This window comes from Mus musculus, chromosome 15 (assembly GCF_000001635.26).
Source record: "Mus musculus strain C57BL/6J chromosome 15, GRCm38.p6 C57BL/6J".
NCBI classification, from domain to species: Eukaryota; Metazoa; Chordata; class Mammalia; order Rodentia; family Muridae; genus Mus; species Mus musculus.
The window spans coordinates 34,906,841-34,926,649 of record NC_000081.6 but is presented as its reverse complement, the minus strand read 5'-3'; the positions used below and the strand labels follow the sequence as shown (position 1 = coordinate 34,926,649).

The 19,809-nt window shown below is 40.0% G+C and overlaps 1 protein-coding gene and 1 long non-coding RNA gene across 5 annotated transcripts in view; one reads left to right on the top strand and one right to left on the bottom strand.

The window, feature by feature from the left end:
• Window positions 1-19,809, top strand: part of Stk3 (serine/threonine kinase 3) — a 280,384-nt gene that overhangs the window by 229,233 nt on the left and 31,342 nt on the right. The window lies entirely within an intron of this gene.
• On the bottom strand, window positions 5,742-16,374 carry Gm52204. Its single transcript, XR_003951603.1, has 3 exons — window positions 16,215-16,374; window positions 8,011-8,152; window positions 5,742-5,874 (listed from the first exon to the last, which is right to left on the bottom strand). It is a non-coding gene; the product is annotated as a predicted gene, 52204 (long non-coding RNA).

Sequence of the window (19,809 nt, the reverse complement as noted above, 5' to 3'; positions counted from 1 at the left end):
GTTTATTATTTTTAACTTTGTTCACTTCCATCTGATCCATCCGTCTGTGGGTGAAATAAATAGATGTCTATGCGTAGTCCCATCAGTGCTTTTTAAAGGGGCTTGTTCCAGTTAGGAGTGTCTAGTCACACACGTGGTGTCTAGTTACACACATACTTACATGAACACATATTTACTAGCTATATGATGACTGAAGGAAAAAATATAAAATACATGAAATGCTTGAAATTGGATTTTTAGATCATCAGTGTTTATTCCTAATGCTGAGTTGTGAGTCTAATAATTCCTACTGTTTGTGGTTGGTCCTAGATTGAAGACTTAAGGCTTGCGATCAAGGCCAAAGTGATGCAAAAGCTACCAATCAGCAAATGGGGCTGAGCTGCTGGCCCACAATTTACCAACACTCCCAAGTAGTCACCCTAGCCTACATAAGAGGGTAAAGGGAAGCAGTGCTATTGAGGTCCAGTACTTTTCCTAACAGGCTCCTCATTCAAACCAAGTTGGAAGTCCCAAGATAATCACAGATAATGCCCTTACAGGAAAGGGAGACTGGTACCTCACCTTCTAGAGAGATTCTGCAAACCTATCCTGGCACCACCAATATGGCAGAGATTTAATTCTTTTATTTCTGAAGCTAAAGAGGCTTAATGGAACAAGCTAAAGAACAGAATTGATAGATCCAGAGAAACAGCACACCTTCCAGAGAGACTAGAGGAAAACTCATATTTCCTTATGCACACAGTCACTTTGAGTCACTGCTTCCCATGGTTCACGAGAAGTCATTCAGATAACGGAAGGCACAGCCTTCTGCTCAGAGGTGCTCAAGCCTTACCTTTGTGAGGGGGTTGCTTGAGCTGATGGTATAAAGAGCTAACCCTATCTTCAGGAGGCCTCTGTGATAAAGGGAACCAAGGTAAAGCTAACAGAACTGTGATTTCGTTCATATGGAAGCCATGCCAATGTGAGATCCGGTTCTCAGCAGAGCTAGATTGTGCCACAGTAAGACCTGTGAGAGCTATGTCAGACTTAGTGACCATTTTTCTACCCTGCCTCTCTCCTCCGCCTCTGTATGGGCCAAACCTAGGACAGGAGAAAGCATATTAGCTGTCTCAGGCCATTGGGTATCTTGCCCTAAGATGTAAAGTACAAACAGACCAGGGGAAATTTGACTGAACTTTGAGATTAAAATTTCTTAGTAGTTAGATTTTTACTTAACCAAAATGATCATATTTAGCATTTGTCCAAATTTATAATGAGCAGGATAAATGGACTTGGTTTTGTGTGTGTTTCGTGTCGTGCTATCAAAATACTCAATATAGCCCATAAGTGACACTTATTATTTCTATGTTTTATTCCATTTTTAATTTGTGGCAACAAGAATCCTATAATGAGGCTGCTTAAAAAATAGTACCTACTTCATATCACCAAAGAGATATTTCCTAACTTTGTCTATTTGCCTTTTAAAAAGTGATTCTGAAAGTATAACACTGAACTGAAAGCAAATTCTTGCTAAGAAACTTAGAGAAAAGTCGGGTTAATAACACACTATTGTCTCCACTTGTGGTTTTATTATTCTGGAATTTTAAAAACTATCACATCACTTTTAACAAGCTACAGCTTTTAAAATGTGGTCCTTACAGGATCATTCACTCCAGTTTCTGGTTCATAACTAAAATAGTGTAACAATATCGTGTGTATTAGCTTAGCTGAGAATAATTAAATGCACATTCTCTAAGCCAAAGGAATAGTCCTTGAATGTCAACTTTATACTTTAGGAAAGACTTGGCCTCTATTAGTATCTTAGGGAAGTGTGACTAGTGAAGTGCCTTCTTTGAGTAGAAGGGCTGAAGCCCCTTGAGGGCTTTTATTCAAACTCCCTGGTTTGTGCAAATGGATAGGGTGTTTCAGGGGTAAGCAGTTAGGGTTCATGTGTTTGTGTTTTTTTTGTTTTGTTTTGTTTTGTTTTTGTTTTTGTTTTTGAAAATCAGTTTTAGGAAGCATCATAATTCATGATAAATTCTAAAAGAAATTCATGAGAGAGAGGTGCAAGCAAGAGGGAGCATCCATTGGCAACACTGGCTCTGGGTGGGTCCACTCAGTTCCTTGGTTTGGGGTGCACAATAGCTTTTCTGTGAGGGAAAACGTTTCAGATAGCTAAGTGAGACTATATATATATATATATATATATATATATATATATATATATATATTTAGAATACATTTTACTTACTTTTAAACATATTTACTAAAGATGATCACAAATATGTAATATATATATATAATAGCTAGTTCATATTCTGAAGATTCAGTACTTTATTGCATATAGAAAAACTTAACTACTGAATTATTAGGCATTGTATTTGAAATAACTAAAACTTACATGTGAATAAACAGTTTTCTTATTAGATGTTATTCATCTAATTAGAACTATTTTTCCTCAATTAATTAAGTTCCCAGAACAGTAGGAACTGTTAATATGATCAACATTGAGTTAGAATGTGTAATGTTTTTCATATTTTCTGGAAATTACATGATTTAAGTATATATTAGTATTTCATGTTCTACTTTCAAAAGTCTTTTTCTAGAATAACATACTTAACAGCTGAACATTTTGAGTTTTTAATGTTTTCTTATTCCAAAAGTATTTTAGGTGTCCCCTTTTCCCCTGGCTTTAGAGAGAGTCTAAGGCAGATACCTAGGCGTTGGCCTTATGTCCTCTTGTCCTTCCTTGCACACCACTTTGTCCAGTTCATGCAGCTGTTGCCACCCAATCAGAGTAGAAACAAGCAGCATTTCTTCCACCCACTACTGCTGGCCACTTTACTAAGCACACAAGTACTCATAGGAAGAAATTTTAATTTGATATATTTACCTTCTGGGCATTTTCTTGGTTTTCTTTAATTGTAATAAACTGGACCTAAGTTGCTGGATTTTTTTTTTTTTCCCCTGCGGCAAAGCTTTATTGCTTACTCAGGAGCAAGAGAGGAAGAGAGAGAGAGAGACGCAGAGAGAGAGGCAGAGAGAGGCAGAGAGGAAGAGAGAGAGAGAGACGCAGAGAGAGAGGCAGAGAGAGGGGCAGAGAGAGAGAGAGAGAGAGGCAGAGAGCAGAGGAAGAGAGCAGAGGAAAAGACGAAGAGAAAGAGACGAAGAGACGAAGAGCGTTGCTGGATTTTTTAATGTATTAGTAGTTAAAAAGAATCTTACTCTCTGTTCATTGAGAGTAGCTATGAATAACACATAACTAGTTAAGATTTATTTATAGTTTTTTAAACCCTGTGATGTTACAAGTGCTAAAGACTGTGACTGGAGTAGGAGAATGGGGCTGTTTGGCCTGTTAAAGTGTAACTGTTGACAGAACTAAGAAACTGGAAGAAGAAAAATAATGTGCTAAACTATCTTGTGACATGGACACAGATAGTACATGCATGAGTGTGTATGTGTGGCATGTGTGTAGACCTGCAGTGACTACACATGACTGTGACATGGGGCTCAGTAGCAGCTTCAGGAAACAGCTGTGCCCAGTATTCTTTCTTAGTACAAGTCCTTACATGTGGGGAGCCGCCCTCACATTTGCCGTTACAAGATGGCGCTGACATCCTGTGTTCTAAGTGGTAAACAAATAATCTGCACATGTGCCAAGGGTAGTTCTCCACTCCATGTGCTCTGCCTTCCCCGTGACGACAACTCGGCCGATGGGCTGCAGCCAATCAGGGAGTAATACGTCCTAGGCGGAGGATAATTCTCCTTAAAAGGGACGGGGTTTCGCCATTCTCTCTCTTGCTCCTGAAGATGTAAGCAATAAAGCTTTTGCCGCAGAAGATTCCGGTTTGTTGCGTCTTTCCTGGCCGGTCGCGAACGCGTGTAAGACTTACACACTGGAGTCAGGGTGTAAGAAACCTTGTTTTATTTTTAATTTTGCCAGTTTTATTGTGACTTGTATTGTGAGGAACCTAGACACCAGTATCTGGAGAATTCATTCAAAGCCCTGTGCTTTTCTCTTTAACTTTTCCGTCGAGTTTGTCCTGTTAGCAGTTAGCAAAAGTTTCTGATCCTGAACCACATTTTTAACTGTGACAAAATTTAAAAGTAAAATCAAATGTATAGTGGTGGACTTATTGTAGGTATGCTTAGGAAGACTTAGCTGATGAAAAAACTGCTGATCAACCCCGCCTAGATGCATCATACCTAAGTCAAGAAAAAGAAAGTTACCTAGTTCATGTAATTAACCTACTCTCTATAAATTCTCTTTCATCATATACTAAAGCTCTAGCAGGTAAGATCATTACATAAACTTTTAGGATTAAAAGAGAAGTTTATATCAGATAAGTGGGAAAAGGACTTGTATGTGATTGGACAAATTTGGAGGGCATTTTGGAAAGCTGTTTATTCTCAGGACCAACTTTTCTGCTCCTTATTACCCAGCTAAGGTGTGTGAGCAGGGCCCAGTTAAGGCGTGTGTGAATAGACCGTACTGCTAGTTTTTGCATTGGACTTTCCTGGTTTTGTTATACATTTTAGAAGCAATCAAGAGCACATGGTTAAATATTTATTTGAAAGTATTTTAAAACATGTACACCAATCATTTTGTTTATTTCTTTTCTGTTAAGTTGTGATAGTCATTCTAAATCGTCAAAAGCTTAATTTTAGGTTTACTTTCCCATAGATTTGTCCAAACTTTTTTGATAAATAAATCTGTCATATAACTATCCACAGCTATTTTTAAACATTTATAACAGCTTTATTGACATAAACTCTACCCTCTTGACCAAACACACCCACTTAAACTATCTAGTCCAGTTTGGGTTTCATATGCACACAGTTGTATAGCTAACACCACAATTAGTTTTAGAATATTGGCGTGGGGGTACTGTGCACAGAGTTGTCCTGTGTTACAGAGTGTCCTGTGTTACAGGGACACGTGTATAAGCGGTACACATGAGCACATGTGCTTCTGGAACCCATAGGTCAGCCTGAGGTGTTGCTCCTTGGGTGATTCCCACCTTTCTCTTGAGGTGGGTCTTTTACTGATACTGGACTCACTGATATCACTAGATGGGTTGCCTAGCAATTCACAGAGATCCTCCTGTCTCCACTCTCCTGTCATTGGTGTTACAAATCCACACTGCCATGCCCAGCTTTCTCTGTGGGTTTAGAGAATTGAATGCTTGCAAAGCAAGCATGTTCCAGCTAAGCTGTGTACCTGGCTCTCAGCTTCAGAATAGCGTTGTTCTCATCTCTAAAAGAAACTCTTCATCCATTAAACAGACACTTCATGTTTCCTTTTAAAAATACCTTTGCTGAGGTAGTCACCTCCTTCTTCCATGAGTTCTGTGGAACTTAGGCACCTGGCTTGTATATTGAGCCATCTTGCTTGTTGTAGGTATAGACTCTGTCTTAGGGTTACATTGCTGTGAAAAGAAACCATGACCAAGGCAACTCTTATAAAGGTGTCTTAGTTCAGGTTTTACTTATGTGAACAGACATCATGACCAAGGCAACTCTTATAAGGACAACATTTAATTGGGAATGACTTACAGGTTCAGAGGTTCAATCCATTATCATCAAGGTGGGAGCATAGCAGCATCCAGGCAGGCATGGTATAGGAGGAGCTGAGTTCTACATCTTCATCTGAAGGTTGCCAACAGAATACTGACTTCCAGGAAGCTAGGACAAGGGTATTAAAGCCCATACCCACAAGGCCATACCTTCTAAGAGTGCCACACTCCAGACCAAGCATATACAAATCATCACAAAAGGACATTTAATTGGAGTTTGCTTACAGATTCTGATGTTCAGTCCATTATCATGATGGCAGGAAGCATGACAGTATCTAAGCAGGCATAATGCTGCAGGAACTGAGTTCTGTATCTTGTTCTGAAAACAAACAGGAGAAGACTGACTTCTGGGCATCTCTAAGAGTGATCTCAAAGCCCACCCCCACAGTGACACACTTCCTCAAACAAGGCCACACCTACTCTAACAAGGCCACACCTCCTAGTAGTGCCACTCCCTCAGTCAAGCATATTCAAACTACCACAGACTACTTTTACATTTAAAGCATTTGTGTATTTAGTTTTACTTTCATAGTTGTATCTTATGTGTCTGGGTCCATGCCATGGTGCACATGCTGAGGATGAAGAGCTTGTAAGTTGATTTGTTTTTTGCTCCTCTTATCATGTGGGTTCCAGGGATTGGATCTACTAGTTAGGCTTGGCAGACAGCACCTATGCACACTGAGCCATCTCACAGGAATACATCTCCGAACAATAGACTGTTGAGTCTTGGTACTTCTCTGTCTCTGATGGGTAAGTGTCGAGGATCCATGCATATGCATGCAGTTGCACACACTTGTATCTTGGAGACCTGAGAAGGATGTCAGATAACCTTGCTCTATAACTCTCTGCCCTGATTCTTTTGAGACAAGGACTGTTACTGAACTCAGAAGTGGACTGGCAGCCAGCAAACCTCAGCAGTCCTGACTTTGTGCCCCCGTAGCACAGGAGTCACAAATATGCACACCCTGTTATGTGGATGCCAGGAATTTAGACTCTGGTCACATGTGTGGGCAATAAGCTCTTTTGCCTGGTGAGTATCTCTCCAGCTTCGTAGTCTTGCTGGTTTAGGTTTTGTATAGAATAAGTTGTGCTTTGTGTGCCTTCTGTAATTTCATTCTTGAAGCTTCTGTAAACAACCACATTTGTAATATAGATAGCTACTTTGGTATGGGAGTCTAGTGTGATGAAATTATTACATTTATTAAGTGGTAGCTTAATGACTTTGTAAAACTTGATTATTAATTATAACATATATGGAACTCCAGGGCTCAAGAATAGCCAAAGATGACTGATATATGCCTGACCCAATTTGAGAACTGTCTGTTACTCTGTGTGTATTTGTGACTCCTGTGCTACAGGGGCACAAAGACAGGACTGCCGAGGTTTGCTGGCTGCCAGCCCATTTCTGAGTTCAGTAGTAGACCCTGACTCAAAGCAGGAAATAGAATGAGGCATACAGGAATAAGTGCCTCTGGCTAACCATATCCATTGTCTCCTCTGCAGCATAGGCATATTGGCAGGCATATTACACAGACTGGTTCCTGATAAAATCACAGAGAATGGACTGTTGTGTTCTGTTCATAAGATCAGAAGGCTGCAGAGAAATGACTTGGTCTGTAACGGATGGTTTGTGCTGGCCATGTCTGAGAGTTGGTATAGGGAAGCACAAGTAAAGCAGGCATCCGGGCAGACATGAGTGGAGGGTAGTAAGGACCATTCAGCTTCCTCCTGATTTCAGAGATAGACAATTAGATTTTATGATTGCTTGAATGAGAAAATTAAAGTAATAGGAGACTCAAGACAGTTCCACAATGGAGAAAGAACTTGTTGGATGGGAAATGATCAGTTCGTATTTTAAGGGTGAATAGTATCCTGAATAGACAGTTGTACATGAGAGTCAGTTGTAGAAACAAACACCTGTTATTCCAGCAGTTGGGAAGCAGAGACAGGAGTTCAACAGTCCAACTCAGTCTATACTACACAGCAGATTTCAAGGTAACCCGAGCTGCTTGGCAAGACCCTCTCTCAAAATTCAAATCAAAGCAAAACAGTAGTTAAGGTAGGAATTCAGAGGATAAGTCTAAGCTAGAATTCGCATCTTTGGTAGAATGAATATGTTTAGAAAACTAAATTAATCTTCAGAGGACTCTCTAGTGAGTATGTATAGAGAATGTGAGTGTCTATTTTAACTGCTATAACAAATTGCCACTCAGTGTCTTAAGATGAGAAATTTACTATCTTACAGTTTAGGGCCCCCCAAAATACAGAGGTAGAAAACACATGGAGTAACAGTGGTAGATGTTACAAGTGGTATAAGAACTAGGAAGGCCCTCCTCCCATGTAGTTTGAACATGGACTTGTGAAAAGTCCACTTGGTCTTAGAGTCTAGCAGTCCTCAGACTGTCCTCTCGGCCTTCCGAGTCATTCCTTTTGCCTGAAGGAATGCAGTCCTCACCTCTCCTTTATCAACACTTTGATTTCCCTGAACTGAAGAGGCCTGGCTGCAGTCCTGTGATCTTGTCTTATTTGGGGCTGCTCCTCAGTTGCTGTCGCTGTTTCTTTGTAACCACTCTCACCTTTGGGACTTGGCTTAACTGCTTATTTAAAAAAAAAAAAAATTAGTCCAAATTTTGTCTACCACTTCCTTAATTATTTATCACCAATACAGCAGATCCACATTCTTATATGAAAAAAGACAATGTTTAGGTGTCTGTGTTGCAATGCATGTAGAGTCTAAACCAGGTGTTTGTGTTTCTAGTAAATTTGCAACAGAATTCAAAAACTCAGCCTAGCTAGAAAGCCATTTCTCCAGCCGTTTGCAACCTTTATATCATTTGCTGCCTTTCCCGGAAACATACTGTATTTAACATGTATGCATTTTAATAGTTTTATAAAAAATATAATTCCACACATTGAAAGTATAAGTCTGTTACTTGTATGGTTCATTCAGATATGGGCATCCATTATCACTATCAACTTTAGAACATTTGCCACCCCCAGCCCTGCCCCACGCCCTGCCAGTCCCCTCTGTTACTCCCAGACTTCTTCAGCCCCACTCCACTTCTCACACCCTTTGAAGGCAATGGAAGCTTATGTATGTCCTAGTGCAAACGTGTGCTTACCTATCCTGGACATGCCCTAGGGATGGACTGCGCTCATTTATGTAGAACCTTCAAGGTTTATTAATGGCATAGTATGTGCTCCTTTTATGGCTAACTAACATTCCAGTCTATAAATATATCATTTGTTTATCTGTTGATCAATTGATAGACATTTGTATTTCTATCTATTAACTGTTATGGGTAACACTGGTATGAACAATTTTAGATGTGTTTTTGTTTGGACATTCATTTGTTTTCATTTTTCCTTTGCTATATTCCTGGGAATAAAGTTGTTGAGTTATGGAGTAGTGCTGAGTGTAACACTTTAAGAAGGCTTACTCCAGGTCATCTTATAAAGGGACTACATGTTTTCTGTTCCCATTAGCAGTGTGAAGGTCCTGTTTCCCTAATACCCTGTAAGATTTGCTGTTACCTGTCATCTTGATTTAAATTATACAAAAGAGTAGGATTTGGTTTCTCATTGTGGTTTTGATATGTGTCTCCAATGGTGTTTGTATACTTACTGTTCATTTGCATATTTATTTGGAGAAATTAAATTGCTTGTCCGCTTCTTTAAAATGTTTATTCTCTCTCTTCTCTTCTCTCTCTCTCTCTCTCTCTCTCTCCCTCTCTCTCTCTCTCTCTCTCTCTCTCTCTCTCTCTCTCTCTTCTGTGTGTGTGTGTGTGTGGTGTGTGTGTGTGTGTGTGTGTGTATGTGTGTGTGTGTGTGTGTGTGTGTAGGAAGGGAGGTGTATGTACCCACAAAATCCAGAAGAGGGTGTCAGGTGCCCTAGATCTGCCGTTACAGGCAGTGGTGAGGCACAGCACATGGGGCATTGAACTGAACTCGGCATCTGGAAGAGCAATGAGTGCTCTTAATTACTAAGCCATCTCTCCAGCCTCATCCTGTAGCCAGTATTTGGCTACTTTTCAGGTTCTTCTTTTTTCCACCCTTCTCTACCCTTTCAACTTCCTAACACTAGATAGGGGAGAGAAAAGGATGGAGAGGAAAGGGGCAACTTATCTTTAAACTACGTACTGCTGATTTGGAGTGTTGAGTTCTTGGAGATATTTAATCTTTTCCATCCGTATATTTAATTTCTTCTTCTTCTTTCTTCATTGCACACTTAACAAACTTCTAACAACAACAACCAACCAACCCCATTGTTGAATCTACCCTACCTCTCAAGACCCTAGCATTTACATACCTTTTGAAAAAGTCCCCAGAATTCCAAACATCACACAGTCACAGAAACTATCAGCCCCCGGCAAAATCCTGCTAAAGCGCCAAGAAGCCATAGAGTGCTGCTGTGCACAGCTGAGGGCCCATATCTCATACCTGGGATTTAAAGGAAAGCATATTCCCACACTATCTCTGTGGGGTTTCGTTTTGTTTTGTTTTAAGGAAACCAAAACTCGAATTTTAAAATTAGGTTTAAACTCTAATGGTTTGATCTTTCTTTGTGTGCTTTTGGTGCCAATGGCGAGATTCTATTGTCACAGAAGTTTATACTCATGCTTTGTGCTGTTGCTTAAACTTGGGCATCTGTCTTTGTATATGATATGAAGTCAGCATCAAATTTTATTCTTCTCCATGTTGTTTAGAGCCAGTTGCCTCAGAACCATTTATTGAAAAAACTAGTCCTTCTCCCTTGAGTAAGCTTAGGACCTTCTCAAATCAATTGACCACACCTATATTTTTCTCCAGGCAGTCTGGTTTGTTCCACTGGCTTGTACTGTCTTAGTTATTCTAACTCTGTAGAAAGTTTTTAAATTGAGTAGTATTATATCTTCTAGTTTTGTTCTTTAAAAATATTGTTTTACTGGATTTTCTTTAAATCATTTTTGAGAATTTTGGTTACAAAAATTATCATTTTAACAATTTGCACACATTCAGTTCAGTTGTATTGAATATGTTTGTGTTTATTTCTTACAAATCTGAAACTGTTTGCCCATTAAACAACTCTCCCTTCCTCAGTCCAGCACCTGGCAACTGCCATTCTGTTTTCAGCGTCTCCGAGTTTCCCTCTCAGACACCTCATGCACATGTAACCACGAAGTAGTTCCTGTTGTTGGTCTGTAGATCAGGATGGGCACATGACTGATCTCAACCCATGGACCTGTTTTGCTCTCCTATGCAGTTTGTTTTTCTTTGATATGTTTTCAGTAATGCTTTTTAGTTTTCAGAGTAGAAATTTCATACTTGCTTTGTTAAGCTTATTACTGTATGCCTTACTGATTTTGATACTGTTATTAAATTTATTAAATAGAATTGTTTTTCTCAGTTTTATTCATTGCCACTGTGTAGAAACATAGTTTGCTATATTGAACTCTGAAACCCTTAAAACTCATCTGTTGTTTGAATACTATTGGTTGCTTTCTTAGGATTTTCTATATATAAGATCCTGTAACCCACTTGGGGAGATAGTTTCTTACCGCATCATAATTCAGCATGTGTGCATTGAGGTGTATGCTGCACATTGGGATTATAGACAAAAGGCACAAACTGTGCTTTTATGACATCTGCAGTCAAGGACAGATTCTTCAACCAATACTAACAATTCAGCATTGTAAGCTGTCTTTGAGAGACACGTGCTATGCTACAATACCGCAGAGAAGGATGCTAAGGAAAAATCCCACATAGGAGTTTGCATAGAGTTCTAGATCATTTTGTCAATAAGTAGCCATGGTTATGATAATTTGACATTTCAAAGCCAAACTGACCTTGGATATTTAAAAATTATTCTGTAGTATGAACTTTAGCTTTAAGATTTTTAAAGTCTATCACAGTTTAAGGAAATGTGTATTAACAGTGAAGCAACATGTTGAAGTTTTAGAGTATATGCAGATGTTTGATTATGCAGTAAACCTTTTGCTGTAAAAGCGTATGATCACATTTGGAAAATTGCTATTGCATGTCTTGGCAGTTTGTTAAGAGCTGAAAACTTTTTAAACTAACTGGTGTTTTGATAGATTAAGTTCAAGGCCACCTTTTTGTTTAAATGATGTTTTGTTTTCTGTAATTAGACCATGCTAGGTAAATTAAGTATGTAATTAAAAACAGAAGGTTTGGCTAATTCTGAATAAATGAGTACAAAATACAAGGTCATTATCCATCTCTAGTGAGGTTCCAGATGAACAGTACACATGGAACTGTTTATAAAACATTTTGCATGGTCAGAGCCCTTAGGTTGCTGTCCATAGCTTTTAAATTAAGTATTCACAGACTTGCAAAAATATACCTGTAGTGCTCATCTGAATGAAAACCAAAAAGATTAGAATCTAATCTTCTATCTCAAATAAAAGGTAAAAACGTATTCCTCTTGATTCAAAACTGAATGTTTAATGTGTTTCTTGGCACAGTGGCTCCACAGTGAAGAGCTCAGAGCCTCGGAGAATTCTGACTCTCAGTTGTCTTCATTTCCATACAGCCTAGAGCTATGCAACTACAACCTCTTGGTTTAATCTTTTTCTTACATGCTTAGTCACAGTGGATGCCATGGGATAGACATTTCTTCTGAGTATCTTATTTGGAGCACTTTTTATTCTTTCTATGTGGCACTTTTAGAAAACAGGTGTCTAGGTTAGTGGCTGGATTTTACTCCGTGTCTGAGAGCTTAACCTTAAACTTCTTTTGGACGCCCCATCACAGTTTGGCTCCTGATGTTACTGCAGATGTGTCTGCCTTCTTCTGAATTGTGTGCACTGCCTCTCCAGCCGCACTGCCCTGCTGTCATCTGCCTGACGATTGCCAGCCAGCCTCCTAGATACCATTTAATGCTTGTTGTCTTCCCAGTGTCCCCCTTCCCTATAAAATGTTAGCTCCTTCAATACCAGTTTCATTATTCTGCTTTCAGGCTTTCATTACACACTTTAGGAATCCTTTCTCTAACACCTAAAACATTTTAAATACCTCCAAGACAGAGACCATGATGGTTCACTTAGCCCTCTCACCTAACACTGAGATGGTTTCTGACAATTGCCCAAACAGCACTTACTCCATCAAGAATTGTTGGTTAATCCCATATACAACCACCAAACCCAGACACTATAGCATATGCCAGGAAGATTTTGCTGACAAGACCCTGATATAGCTATCTCTTGTGAGGCTATGCCAATGCCTGGCAAATATAGAAGTGGATGCTCACAGTCAGCTATTGGATGGAACACAGGGCCCCTAAAGAAGGAGATAGAGAAAGTAACCAAGGAACTAAAGGGGTCGGCAACCCTATAGAAGGATCAACAATATGAACTAACCAGTACCCCCGGAGCTCATGTCTCTAGTTGCATAGGTAGCAGAGGATGGCCTAGTCAGCCATCAATGGGAGGAGAAACCCTTGGCCTTGTGAAGAATATGCTCCAGTACAGAGGAATGCCAGGGCCAGGAAGTGGGAGTGGATGGGTTGGGGAACAGGGCAGTGGGAGGGTATAGAGGACTTTTGGGATAACATTTGAAATGTAAATGAAGAAAATATCTAAAAAAAGAAAAAAAGAAAAAAAAGAATTTGTTGGTTAAATGAGATGGATATTTTCATTTAAGTAGCAGTTAAATCAAAAGCAGTGCAATATATTAAAACAGACACCTTGTATTTTATTGTACTAGGCAATAATAATTCTGTAATCTCATTTTAAAATTGTTTAGCAGACCTTTTTTTCTGGGTGTATGTTTTTTTTTGTTTGTTTTTTTGTTTTTTTTGGGGGGGAGGGTGTATGTTTTTATACACCTTTTAGATAAGAAAATGTTTGATGGCTGCTGATCTAGGATACATTATTGAACTTCCTAATTTGAGCTAGTCATCGGTGCACTCAGACAGCCAGTCACGATGCAGTAGGGTAACTGCCAGGTAGAAGAGTCATCAAAGCTCTATAAGGAATGACAGACGCCTCCCTGAGAAAATGGTCCTATTAGAGAAGTTGGTGTTGAAGCAGATTTCTCAGAGTGAGTAACCGTGTACCAGACGGACAAGTGAGGAGGTGCTCAGGATGCAGAGGCCCAAGCTGGGAGAGGCACGGGATGGAGCTGGAAGTGCTGGGGGGAGGCCGTGCCTCTCTGCCCTATGAAGAATTCGAGTGTTTAGATGTAGACAGTTGATTAATTGAAGAATTACAGTGAGATGCTTATCACTACAAACTTAATGACAAGAAGGTGGGATTAGAAGTAGAGAAGTCTGTCACATGGGTGAGTCTGTCACAGTTCTGTGTACTCGAAGTCATGAGTGACGGCAGTGGAACCAGTGGGAAGGGGTGGGTTGGAGAGAATCTCTAGTCCTCCCATGATGGGAATTAAGGATGAGGAAAGATTGTCATGTGATTCCCAGGTGCTTTCCTTGAATAAGATGGGGAGCAGGGAGAGGAGGAGGTCTGAGGCGTTCCAGTAAAGGACACTGACTTTTTCCCGTGGAGTGTGATGAAGCAGTTCTGTGTATCTGGGTCCCATCAGACCTTCAGAGAAGCTACTCCTTACACAAACCCTGAATTGACCTCTCCAGAGCAATCTGTCTGAGCTAGAAGTTGGGAATTGCAGCTTATTTTTGAGCTGGTTGAATGATGACTGTGGTGGAAAGTAGACAGAGGAGACAGGTCCCTGTAGGGCAGCAGCAGAGGAGGCACACGATGTCAGTGCTCTGAGGGAATACTTCAGAAAGAGGAAGCAAATGGCTAAAACGTTTTAGCAAGAGTAAATCACACAAGACTGTGAGCTGAGTGTTGGTTGATTTTCAGAAAGTCGATGCTGCTTTTATGTTTAATAGCATCTATGAGATGGTGAAGCCTGAAGCCAGAGTCCTTCAGGATACAGACTAAAGGAGAAAGGAGGACTGGTTTATGAAGAAGTGTAAGAAGATGCCTACATGGGAACATAAAGAAGTGTCATTGTTTGAGCTTGGGCTTCACTTTTGGTTTGGTTTGTTTTATTTAGAAACTTTACTATGTTGCTCAGACTGGCCCTAGCTCTTGGGCACAGGGAATCCTTTTGACCTGACCTCTGGCCTCCTGAGTCTACCTAGGGCAACTGGTACCAACATTGTACCCAGAAAAGGCTTGCTTTATTTTGCTTTTAGATCTTGAAAGGCTTGAGGATTTATAGGGTATGAAAAAGACAAAAATGGCAGTTTTGAGGATTGACTGAACACTTGCAGTGGAATGCGATCCAACAGAAGAGATAAATAAGATGGACAGCAGTGATAGAAAGTGACCACGAAGAGGGAGAAGTGGCAGTGTGGCCAGAGCAGAGGCAACGGTGATGGGTGCTGGGGTTTGATCTCAGGCTGTCGGGCTTGCTGGCAGTGATCATGGAATTGCTGCTCCCACTCACCACCCAGGAAGACACTGCTTTTAAAAACCCTCCAAATCCACCCTGTTCAGAGAGACACTTCCAGAGTGGGTGGGACTGCAGCTCAGTTCTTTCTTCCAGTGCTGCCTTCTCGTTCTTTCTGCCATGCCCACACCCCTTGTAGATTTCTAGTATTGGAGGTTTAGAAACCCTCATTTTCACTAGGTTATCATAATATATTACACTGGCTTTTTGGAGAAACTTTATAAGCATTTAGTAGTAACAAATGAATACTGTAATGACATCATCAGTCTGTGCTTGCTGCTTTAAAGGGCAAGTAACTCAGTTTCACCTTGAGTTTTTGTTTTTTCTTAGTTGAAGGTATGCATTTGAATGCTACCTTTGTTTTGTTAAAGCACCTAAGAAGCAGTGGGTTGATGGCTTAATCTGACAGATGACTAAGAGCTAAAGATAATTTGTAACAGGGTTTCATTTGTAGCTCATCATTACTTTATTCTCAGTATAGAAAAGAAATCTTGGTTTTTGTTTTTTTGGGTTTTTTTTTTTGTTTTTTTTTTTTTTTTTTGGTTTTGGTTTTGGTTTTTTGTTTTGTTTTTTCCAGACAGAGTTTCTTTCTCTGTATAACTCTGGCTGTCCTGGAACTCACTTTGTAGACCAGGCTGGCCTCGAACTCAGAAATCCGCCTGCCTCTGCCTCCGGAGTTCTGGGATTAAAGGCGTGTGCCACCACACCCGGCTGAAAAGAAATCTTTGTGTGCTATTTTTTCCCGTTCGAATATTAGCACTGTCCTCTTGATTATTGATGTCTTTGATCTACAAACCTATATCATCTGCTATATTAGCTTTGCTTCTGTTTGTAAGATTTCCTAGTTGAATTCTCCAAAATTGTTCTCTACTTGCTAAAGAATTAGAAATGAAAAAAATTATACTTTCTGCTATTAATAATAATTTTAACTCTGATAGATGAGAAAACAGGTTGGTTTTCATGTATTAGTGAACATGCCAAATGGTCCAAAAATGCATTTTAGGAGGTAGTACAAGTTACAAAATATTGTTTTCTATTAATTCACTTTGATAAAAAATAAAGAGGAAACTGCATGCCCACTGTGTCATTTTGTATGAGTAAGGAGAGATGGGTGTAAGGCCAGCATGGTAGTTAACAATGATGGTTTCTCATGGAGACAGGGAGGAAGGATCTATGTCTGTTTGATATAGAGAGAGATTGCTAATATTTTCTTTTATATCTGAAAAATTATAAAATAAAAACCTTGTAACCAGGTGAGAATCTGCTCCCTTCTTGACTGACTGTGGTTCCAGGCCTGCTGGGAAGAGTATGCAGTGCAGCCAAGCCTGGACATGCCTCCAGCGGGGAGAAAGATGAAAAGTTGGTAGGACTCTAGCTGTAGGGCTGGTCAGACTCACCTCCAGAGTCCCTCCCCAGAAGAGGAAATCTTTGGTTGTGAAAGGGTAAAGGCCCACCAGGGTCCAATGACCTCACAGACTTGAGAACTACCCATTAGAGATCCAACTGCTCTGTGCTAGGTTGCTATAGTGATTCTAAAGATAACAAAACATAGTTCCTGCCTTCAAGAAACTTATAGTATATTTGGGGGCTGAGGATAGTGTTAGTATAAAAAACTGTCTTAAAAGATAACTAGATACATATCAGCTATGTAATGTGTTAAGAAAAAAGTGCCCTAGAAAACTCAAAGCAGGATGAAGCTGAGTATCAGTTATTATTCTGTTACTTAATATAATTTAGCAAGATAGAAAAATGACATATAAATATTGCAAAGGATGTGAGAAATACCAGTATTATTTGAAATTGGAAATATTTTATTGTTTAGTTAGAAAACCCAAAGTAATCCACTAATATTTATGGGTGTTATCACAAGTATAACAATAAGATGGTCAACTACAAAAAACAATAAAACAGTTGCCCAAATAGCAGCGTACGCCCTACGTTAGCACAGCCAGGTATAAAGATCCGTAGCCACACCAAACTCTACAACTGACTGTTAAGTGGCATAACAGTAAATAGAGGAACAACCCATGTTCAGGGATTAGTGAGAGGGTCCAGATGTTAGAAGCTGCGCCTCCTCCCCACTCCTTGTACTCACTCCATCACTTAATGCAACTAAAGCGTGTTCTTCTTTCCTTTTCTCTCCTATTCTGACAATGTATTGCTGATATTAATTTGAAGGCAATAGCCCCAACTGCCTTGAAAACAAAGAAGTATTATGAGTTGTTTGAACACATGGGTATTAAAAAACATTTTTAAATTAGAATCACCAAAACTGGGTCATGGAAGCGGAAGAGGTAGAGACAAGGCCTTGTAACTGTTAGAAAGAAAGACATCTGATAACATCTGCCACTGTGTTAGAATGAAAGACATTTGATGACATCTGCCACTGTGTTGACCCGATATAAGTGTAATGAGCTAAATATGTGGGGAAATAAATTTCCACATAGATGACAACTTATGGAATTAAAATGATATAAGATATATGTGCATATGTATGTAATCTTGATGTGAAAGGAGGCATTTTAGTGAATGGTATTATATTAGTCAGGGTTCTCTAGAGTCACAGAACTTATGAGTAGTCTCTATATAGTAAAGGAATTTATTGATGACTTACAGTCTACAGTCCAACTCCCAACAATGGTCAGTAGCAGCTGTGAATGGAAGTCCAAGGATCTAGCAGTTGCTCAGTCCCACAGAGCAAGCAGGGGAAGGAGAGAGAGAGCCTTCCTTCTTCCAATGTCCTTATATGATCTCCAGCAGAAGGTGTAGCCCAGATTAAAGGTGTGTGCCACCACACCTTTAATCCCAGATGACCTTGAACTCAGAGATCTCCCTGTCTTAATCTTCTGGAATCCATAGCCACTATGCCTCAAGATCTCCATACCAAAATCCAGATCAGAAACTTCTATCTCTCAGCCTCCAGATTAGGATCACTGGTGAGCCTTCCAATTCTGGATTATAGTTCATTCCAGATATAGTCAAGTTGACAACCAGGAATAGCCACTACAGGTATTATAAACATCAATAAAACTGCCTTTTTAAAGAATCTGATTAAGCTCCATAGAGATTTTATGTTTTCTGCATGACAAAATCAGTTGAAAGGCAATTTTTGGAGGTATCTATATTTTTAATATATTTATGGCATGGTTATCTACTCCCTTAATATTAAAAGAGTTACATCAATTAGTGATGAAGTTGCTTCTAGCATTGGGTAGAAAGGTGAGGGGCACATTGTATATAAACGTTCTAACGAATAATTTGGCTGTATTATCATAGGTTTGAGAATGCCTTCATCTCCTTTTACTCACTTCTAAGAATGTTATCTTAAAGAGGGAGCTAAAGAAATCATTTAAAGGACATTTTTAACATCATTGTTTAGCAGAAGTTGAAAAGATAAATTGCCCTAGAGACCCATTCCTTCCAGCTTACTACTTGCCATTACCTAGGGCACTGCTCTCATCCCGTGACCCAGGGTGGCAGCGTCTCCCTTCCACGCAGTGTTGAAGAGGGCTGGATGGGCAGGCCCAGATGGCTTTTGAGAAGGTGACTGGGAAGCTGCCATATATGCTGGCCAGACCTCGGTCTCATAGGTACATCTTGCTGCAAGAACAACTGCATAGAGTTGTCCTGATTCCAAACAGTCACATTCTGAGCTACAGATGGTGTGTCTATGGAAGAAAATTCTGGGGAGCTCCCACATGCCATTCCATCTCTGCATTCCATCTCCCATTTCTCAGTTCCATCTGTGTTTCTATCAATTTTCTATGTAGGGAAATTGTTGACTGTTTTCCCTCTCTCCAAAGCCACTGATGGCACTGACAGGAGGATATTGTTAGTACCGGCCATACCCTCCTGTCAGTGCCATCCTTTGAGACATGATGTCTTTTTCCTATCCAAATATGGAGAATTAGCTGCAGTGCCTAACAGATGAGGCATTGCCAGCCTGTCCATAGCATGCGGAAGTGGGAAGAGAATCACTCTCAAGCTCCCAGTCTTCCTTCCCACCCCCCAGTAGCTAGGAAATGGTTACTGTGCGCTATACTGTTTAGAATAATTTTAGAGTATGGAGGGAATTTCGGTCATCTAATATATTTAAGGCGCCCTACAAATTATAAATCTATCTGAGTCCCTCCCTTACAGGATATTGCCTTCTAGTTAAAGAAAAGCAGATTTGTACCATATATAGAGAAAAAATTATTTCCAGTATTGTAACCAGCATAGGTCATTGGTAACCCTGTACTTCCCCATCGTGCCTGGGTTATCAGTAAAGCCACACAGCCTTATTTAGCGTCCCTCTTTCACAGCCACCACTAGTTAGCTGACCTAGACCAGAGAAGGTGAGGAGTGGGGAGAGAGGCAGGTGAGCACTGCTGACTCTTTCAGGTTTGCAATTTTCTCTGTCACTGCTCCAGTGCAGTTTCAGGTACGGAGAGACCCCAGTGACCTGACAGTCACATCAAAAGTTCTAGCAGTACTCCAGCACAGCCCTTAGCTGGGATACAATGGGAGGCCGAAAACCCTCAACAGCCCCATGCTCTAACGGCACAGGCTATGTAAGTTAAAATACCTTGTTTGAAAAAAATGGAATGAAATACTGTTTGACTTGAAGACTGTATGTTATAAAACACCCTGAGGGGCTTGAAGTAGTAAAAAGTCCTGACTTACAGTCTAAAAACAGCTGTCTAGGTGCCATCTCTGCCTGTGCACCATTATATCACCCGAACTGGCTATTCATTCTGAGTATTTGACTTCTAGTGAGTTTGGTTAGGTAAAGGAATTGGACTGTAACCTCACAGACTACTGCAACTAGGTAGATAGCTTGTGCTTTCATTCTCTC